This window comes from Humulus lupulus, chromosome 4 (assembly GCF_963169125.1).
Source record: "Humulus lupulus chromosome 4, drHumLupu1.1, whole genome shotgun sequence".
In the NCBI taxonomy this organism is placed as follows: domain Eukaryota; kingdom Viridiplantae; phylum Streptophyta; class Magnoliopsida; order Rosales; family Cannabaceae; genus Humulus; species Humulus lupulus.
The window spans coordinates 242,490,838-242,498,244 of NC_084796.1; positions in this window are offsets into that span (position 1 = coordinate 242,490,838).

The window sequence follows — 7,407 nt, forward strand, 5'->3', positions numbered from 1 at the left end:
ATAAAACAATTTAATTAAACTTAAAGCCTAAAATGAAAATCAATTTGTGATTCATTTTCCACGTTTCTTTCTAGTACGCCTTTTCCTCCTCCTCTTCTTCTTCTTCTTTTTCTTCTTCTTCTTGCATCGTCAATATTGTAGCAAGCTCCAAGGCAGATGTCGATCTCCGTCGACGGGCAAGCAGAGGCGCTCAGGCATGGTCATGGTATCGTGATGCTCGCGATGCAAAAATCTGGGGAGGTTGGCGAAGGGCAAGGCTAGATCTGGGGCTGGAGCTTATCATATACCCAGAAAGAAGAACTTCACTGAGTACTGGAGACATCTTCAGCTACTGGTTTTAGTTGTTAGTAACATCTAGCGAAGATTAGATTAGATCTATCTGTGGAAAAAATATATGTATATATTGAACTAAGTAAAAAGAAAGGAATTTTAATGGAGGTTTTGTGAAGAGGATGGGGGATGAATTAAACTACTGAAGAATGAGGAGAAGAAAAAATGGCTGCGAGGCTCAAAGCTTAGTAGGAAGATATGGTAACTGGTTACGTTTGAAAAAAAAATCAAATCTAAAAAAAAAACCAATTGCTATGGTACCTAGTTACTTAGTAAAGTGTAAAAACAAAATCAAATCTAAACAAAAGAATCTAAATTAATCGTTATCCTAACTGGTTACTCATAGGTCTAAAAAAAATCAGATATGAATAAAATGAATCAGGCGTTATAGTACCTGGTTACTTAAACAAATTTGGAAAAAAAAACTGATATGAAAAAAAATAAACTAAATTGATCTTGAAGGTAACTGGTTACAACTAGGTCTGAAGAAAAAAAACAGAGACAGTTGCAATGGTAAACGATTACTTAGCCAGTCTTAGAAAAAAAATAAGATTCAAACAAAAAATCTAAACTAATCATAATCGTAACTGGTTACAGCGAGGTTTTAAAAAAAATCAGATCTAAAAAAAAGAACCAATTGCTATGGTACCTGGTTGCTTAGTCAGGTGTGAAAACAAAATCAAATCTAAACAAAAGAATCTAAATTAATCACTACTGTAACTGGTTACACCTAGGTCTAAAAAAATCTAATATGAATAAAATGAATTAGCCGTCATGGTACCTGGTTACTTAAACAGATTTGGAAAAAAAAAACCCAGAAAAATCAAAAGTTTTGTTTGCTTGTTTTTTTATTTCTTGTACTTGTATTCTGAATAAATTTTGTAAACCTATCGATACATTTTTTTAGCAAACGTTCTAATTCTATTTCTTTAAATAATTAATAAACACATAAATTTTTATGTTAGAACCTTATTTGATGAACGTTTGGCTGCTAAACCTATATCCAATTGATCTAAACATCACAGGGAAGAACCTTTTGACAACTTTTGCAATTTTCAACCAAAAAACTAATCAGCTCACCTAAGTGTTAACCGAGATTTTCAGCAACTATATTAATGAATACTATTTTCTAGTGATAATACTGAAAATGGGAAATCGACACGAGGTTTTTACGTGGTTGGGGCGTTAACTAGCCTTAGTCCACGAGTCCATATATTAGAGCAAGAAGAAGCTTTTACAATGGAGTTTTCTAACTATATCTGGACAGAGTCTCTGCCCTTTTTTCTCTCTCTTTTTTCATGTTGTCCTCAGCTTATATTTATAAGCTGAGGGGGTCATCGGGTATGGGCCGCATCCGACCCAGGCCCATCAGAGGAAAGTGTAGAGGGGCCCTTTCTAGTGAAGGCCCAATACAAAAAGATATACAATGCACATAATACAAACCAGCTAAGGCCCAATTAGTTGACCTGAGACACAAGCCTTCGCCCGACAAAATGGCGCTTGGGCTCTGATCACTTCGAGTCACGAGGCTGATTCAGGAGACAAGACCGGTCAGGGTACTTGGCTGCGCAGTCCTGACACATCAGTGGACAATCCCAATGCTGCCTTTTCTGCAAGCGAAAAGTGGGGGGACAATGCCCACGCGAACTGAGGCGGTCTCAGGATCCTGGGTGCCCGACCCTTCAACTGGGGAGGAGGCGATCCAGGTCCGTTTACCTTTGGCCTGCTACATTTACCTCGGGCCCGGATCATTCCAGGCTCCGGGACGGGGACGCGTAAGTCGCGACGCTCCGGGCGCCCCGGACATCCTCGGGACATTCCAAGCTGAAGATGAACCCGGAGGGACATCCCGAACCCTTCCAAACGGACCCAATCTGAAGTTACTGGGCCAGGCCCGAACGCCGAGTCGGTCCACTGACCGCGGGCCAGGGCGAGGCCCAAAGCCCTTCCAGGAAATGGGGATAACATTTACCCCCCAAGCCTTCACCCGAGCTATCCGGGAGTAGGGTTGCACCACCTTCGCGACGCTCGCCAAGTCGTCTCCCCAGTTCCTGTCCGGGCTAGGAAGCTTGGCCGAACGGCCGTGGCAGTGGCAGGTGGCTTCGCCCGGGTCGTTTGCCGTGATCCGGGGACGTTTACATTTGGCCCGCTTTGGGAAAAAGCAACCCACGTGTTGCCATGTGATTGTTGCAAGGGCCTCGAAGGGTCGCCTAGGCCTCCCAAAGGCCGCTAGGCCTAGACTAGGGCGTCAGCGCACGTCACGAGGCGTCACATCCGCACGGGGGGAGTCATCATTAATGTCCCTGGAACGAGGTGGATCGTAGGATGGGGCGTCCTTTGGCATCCGCTACTCCTAGACCGTCGGATTAGAGGTGCTGAGGATCCAGACCAAAAAGGGCTCATAAATGTCCTCTGCGAGATCTTCGGTCGTCAGATGATGAGGCATCTGACCGTTGGATCGGGGGCCAGGATTTGGGGGCTGATATAAAGACTCTGAGAACAAACGTTCGGCACTTTTCCATTTTCGAACCAGCTTGAGAAAAAGAAAAACCAGAACGCTCGCTAGAGCTTTGTATGTCTGACCTCACCGACGAAATACTCCGCCGTTTGCTAGCTCTACGCCACCGCCTGTTTCCCAGGGCCTCAACCTTCGTTCTGCGACCTGACGGCGGTTCTCGGATTTGCCCCACCGACGAACTGCTGCACCGGCTGCGCCACTTCAAGAACGAGGTCTTGCCGTCCTTACGATCGGACAACCGCCAGCCTCAACCGTCGACACCACACAGTAAGCATTTCTTTTAATTCTATTGCCAACTTTGTGAATTTAGGCTCTCTAGACGCATGTACCTAGGCTCTGTGCTTTAGAATTTGTTAGGAAAGTTGTCTGGTTCGGGTTGCACCGTTCTCGGATGCTTCCCGGACGAGGGGTGGACCTTAGTAGCCTTCTCTCCCGATCAAGGTCCCGGGGCTTTTTGGGGTCCCGGGCCTGGTCCGACGGGACTCCAAGCAGTCCTTAGGAGACTCCCTGTACCTTGACCGACTTCTTTGGGTTTAGGTACTGACTGCTTGGTTTTTCTTTCTCTGTTCCCAGATCGTCAATCATGGCCACGGGTGTTACACTCCATTCCGAAGAAGAGGTCAATAGGGCCCCTGTGGTCGCTCCCGGATCCAAGACGCCCACAGGCAACAGGTGGGAAATGGATGAGACGGCCAACTTGTTCCGGAACTACCGGATGATGCTGCTCCTGGAGACAAGGCTGGGCATTGAATCGACTCCGGGCCTCTTCCACAATCGCATGGCTAGGCTAGAGGAACGGGCGCATACGTCCGTGGATGGATTCGGGGCTTGGAGCGCCGGACACATTAGCGCGGGAGCTACGCTCCCGCTTCATGCCTACTTCGTGTGGTTCTTGACATACGTGGGGATCGCACCCTTCCAACTGTTGCTGCAAGCGTACCGTCTGCTTGCTGGGTGGAAGGTGTTTTGTGTCGCGAAAGAGATCGCGGAGCCCACTCCGGCGGAAGTCTTATACTTCTACAAGTTGGTGCCGCAAGTCAGTGTTAAAAACAAGAGCTTGGACGGCTTTTACAGGCTTCAGCCGCAGAGTGCCTATCCTGCTCCTACCAGCACCTGGAAGCACCCTCCGGATGTCAGGCATTACTGGTTCATGACATCCGGGTTCCTTATTGACGAGAACCCCACGCTGCTGCTAGACTTCCAGCGAGTGGGTAAGTATTCTCCCGGACCCCCTCTTTTATTCATCTTTTGCTTCCATCTCTTATCGTATCTTCCGGGTCGCAAGTCCCTTCATTCAAACCCCCCTTACCAAGTTTCTCCTGGAAAGGAGGAGGTTCTATGCCAAGCTGACCGCGGAGGAGCTGGACGTTGGGGGCTATGTCACTGATAAAAACCTCCGGCTGGTAGGGTTGCTGGCGGCCACTCAGACCATCGTCGTCCCGAGTTTCCAGGGCATCCCGTGCGAGAAGGATAACGAGGTCCGGGAGCGGTTGGCCCTCGACCACATCGCTGAGGTGGTGAGAGCGGCGCGGGCCACGGCGGCCCAGCGTAAGAAGAATCAGCTTCCGACAGAAGAGGCCAACTCGGAAGGGCTGGAGGAGCTTTTCGAAGACGCCCTACCAAACGTCGGGACTCCCGGGGCTAGTGTATCGGGGCGAGGTAACTCCCCTTTAATCTTAACTTATGCTCCCCAAGTCGGGGACTTAGCTAGGGATAGGCTAGAGCCGCCGGACCCCGCGTTTGGGGCTGATGGGGAGATGAGGCGTTCATCTCCCGTCCCTGTGGGATCAAGGACGCTAATGTTCCTGTCCGGGTTCCTCCAGTATGGGGGGTTTCAAACCCCGGATGACGTAGGAGACCGGATACACTCATTCGCTTTAAGGGAATTGAGTCTCACCCGGGGCTTAGATGAGGGTTTGTCCCGGGCTATTCTTTTTTATTGCTGTGTTTTCCCATCTGGCTTATCATACTAACCTCATTTTCCTGTATTTTTGGAGAGGATTCCGACATGTCTGATCCGGCCAACGAGATGAGGAGGCTCATCAAGGAAAGGTTGACCTTGAAGTTGGCCAGGAGGTCAAATGTCGCAGCCGGCATGGAGCTCCCCCCCACCAGTGAAAAATCTAGGACGGCGCCCGGCCCAGGCGAGGCACTGGCCGTGGTTCCATTCCGGGCCGTGGAACCAACCGCAGATGGCCCCTCGGACCAGCCTCCGGTAATTGATTTGGAAACGGGCGAAGCCACAAGCCGGAGTTTAGGGAAGAGAGGCCCGGGAAATGATGCCCGGGAGGGCAAACTCGGGAAGAGGCCTCGGACGACGTTGTCAGAGACAGCCGAGGAGTCACATGGGGAGAGCAGGCTAACCGCGAAGGAGATCCCTGCTCCGCCTGCTCTTCCCCTCCGCCCAACCCTTCTCGAGGAGGGGGAGTCCGCTCTGCGGGACGAGCAGTCCCAGCTAGTCATCCGGACCTGGGAGACCGGCCGAAGCTGGAGAGACGATGCTTACAAGGCCCTGACGATCCATCGTCAGGTCGAGTTTTCGGATCGTCCTGCCGAGTTCAGCGCTCCTCAGCCGATCGTGGATCGGCTAGCTGCCGAGATGGGCTTCCGCCCCAAGCTGGGCCAGGACATTGCCCCCATGGCTGCTGACCTGCTTGATCAGGTCGGGAGCACTATGTCCAACCTCCAGCTGAAGAGGTATGCCACGATAGCCAATCCGGACGTGCTGTTTATCTCTCAGGCTCTCCGCCACCAGGCTACCGCGGTAATTTTCATCTCATGTTCCTTGGTCACTTGTTGGCGGTGATTTCTTTTTCTAACTTTTGTTTGCTCCAGGTTGACTTGCTATCTCAAAGGAGTGCCGACTTGGTGGCCGAGCTTGCCCTTAAGATGGAGACGGCCAAGCTGGAAATAGAGGCGGCCGTGAACCAGAGGGAGGCCGTCAAGGAGACTCTGAGCAGGGAGACAGCCCACCTCCAAGAAGAGTTGGCCCGCGAGAAGGCGGAGCGCGAGGAAATTAGCCGCGCCAAGACCGGGTTGGAAGAGGAGTTGTCCCGGACAACAAAAGTTGCTGACGAAAGGGCGACTCTCTTGGAGACGGCCGCGGCACAGTCCGTCCTGGACAAGGAGGAGATCCGGATCCTGAAAGCCCGAGTCCTTGAGCTGGGCGACTCCCTTCTTCAGGAGAAGGCGGCGCACGAAACCACCCGTCAGGAGAAGGAGGAGGCCGACAACTGAGTGGATGTCACCTTTGACGAGGCCATTTATATGGCCTTGTGCAAGGACAAGAACATGAACCTCCTCGTCTTCCCTGATCCCGACGCGAAGCGTGCCGAGTATGAGGCCAAGGAGAGGGAAGATGCGGATCTCCGGGCCGACGAGCTGTAGGCCCTTGTCCCGGCCTCGTTATTTTGTTAACGTTCTTAGCTTGTAATTAAATTTTAAGACACTGCTTCTTCCTTTGGTTTTTAATAGATCTTTCCTTTCACCGTTCAGTAAGAAGTTGTCGCGACTAACTGATTGCAGGGGGTTTTGTCCTAGTTCCAACGGCCAGGACTGGACCCAACGATTAGTGTCGGCACCGCTCGGGGCCCTTGGGACTTTGTTTAACCCGGAGCACGTTTTTCCTTAAATTTTAGGTCCTGGCTTTGCCCTAGGGTCGACCGGATGCTTTTGTACTCCGAAGATCGACCTGTTCGGGTCGGACGTAGTTCGTCGGGGGTGGGACTGGCCTTGAGCTCGGTCATTTTAATTGTGTACCCCCGGCCGTTGCTCGTCTGGGGTGGGACCGGTCTTGGGCTCGGTCCTTTTATTTTTATACTCCCGGACATCGTTCGTCCGGGGTGGGACCGGCCTTTGGCTCGATCCTCTTATTCATACCCCCGGACGTCGTTCGTCCGGGGTGGGATCGGCCTTGAGCTCGATTCCCTTTTTCATACCCCCGGACGTCGTTCGTCCGGGGTGGGACCGGCCTTGAGCTCGGTTCCCTTTTTCATACCCCCGGACGTCGTTCGTCCGGGGTGGGACCGACCTTGGGCTCGGTCCTCTTATTTTTACTCCTGGACATCGTTCTGCCGGGGTGGGACCGGCCTTGAGCTCGGTTCCCTTATTCTTACTCCCGGACATCGTTCGTCCGGGGTAGGACCGGCCTTGGGCTCGGTCCTCTTATTCTTACTCCCGGACATCGTTCGTCCGGGGTGGGACCGGCCTTGAGCTCGGTTCCCTTTTTGTTATATTTGCGCCTGGGATGACACCCCCCGCAAGTGAGCGGAGATTGGTCTGGGGTCACTTGAGAAAGAAATTCGAAAAGGATTCGCCCTGAGGCACACATTTTCATGGAAATAATAGCCCTCTATGACGTTTTGCACACGTCATTTTCATTGTTCAAAATGGGAATTAGCCCTGAGGCGTACATGTTACAGCGTAAACATTAAACTGGGACGAGCCCTCAGGCTACTGGTAGTATTTGCGGAGATGCTCCGCATTCCAGGCTCGCGGAACCTCGGAACCATCGACCCGCTTCAAGCGGTACGTTCCGGGGCAGACCTCGTGCTGGATCT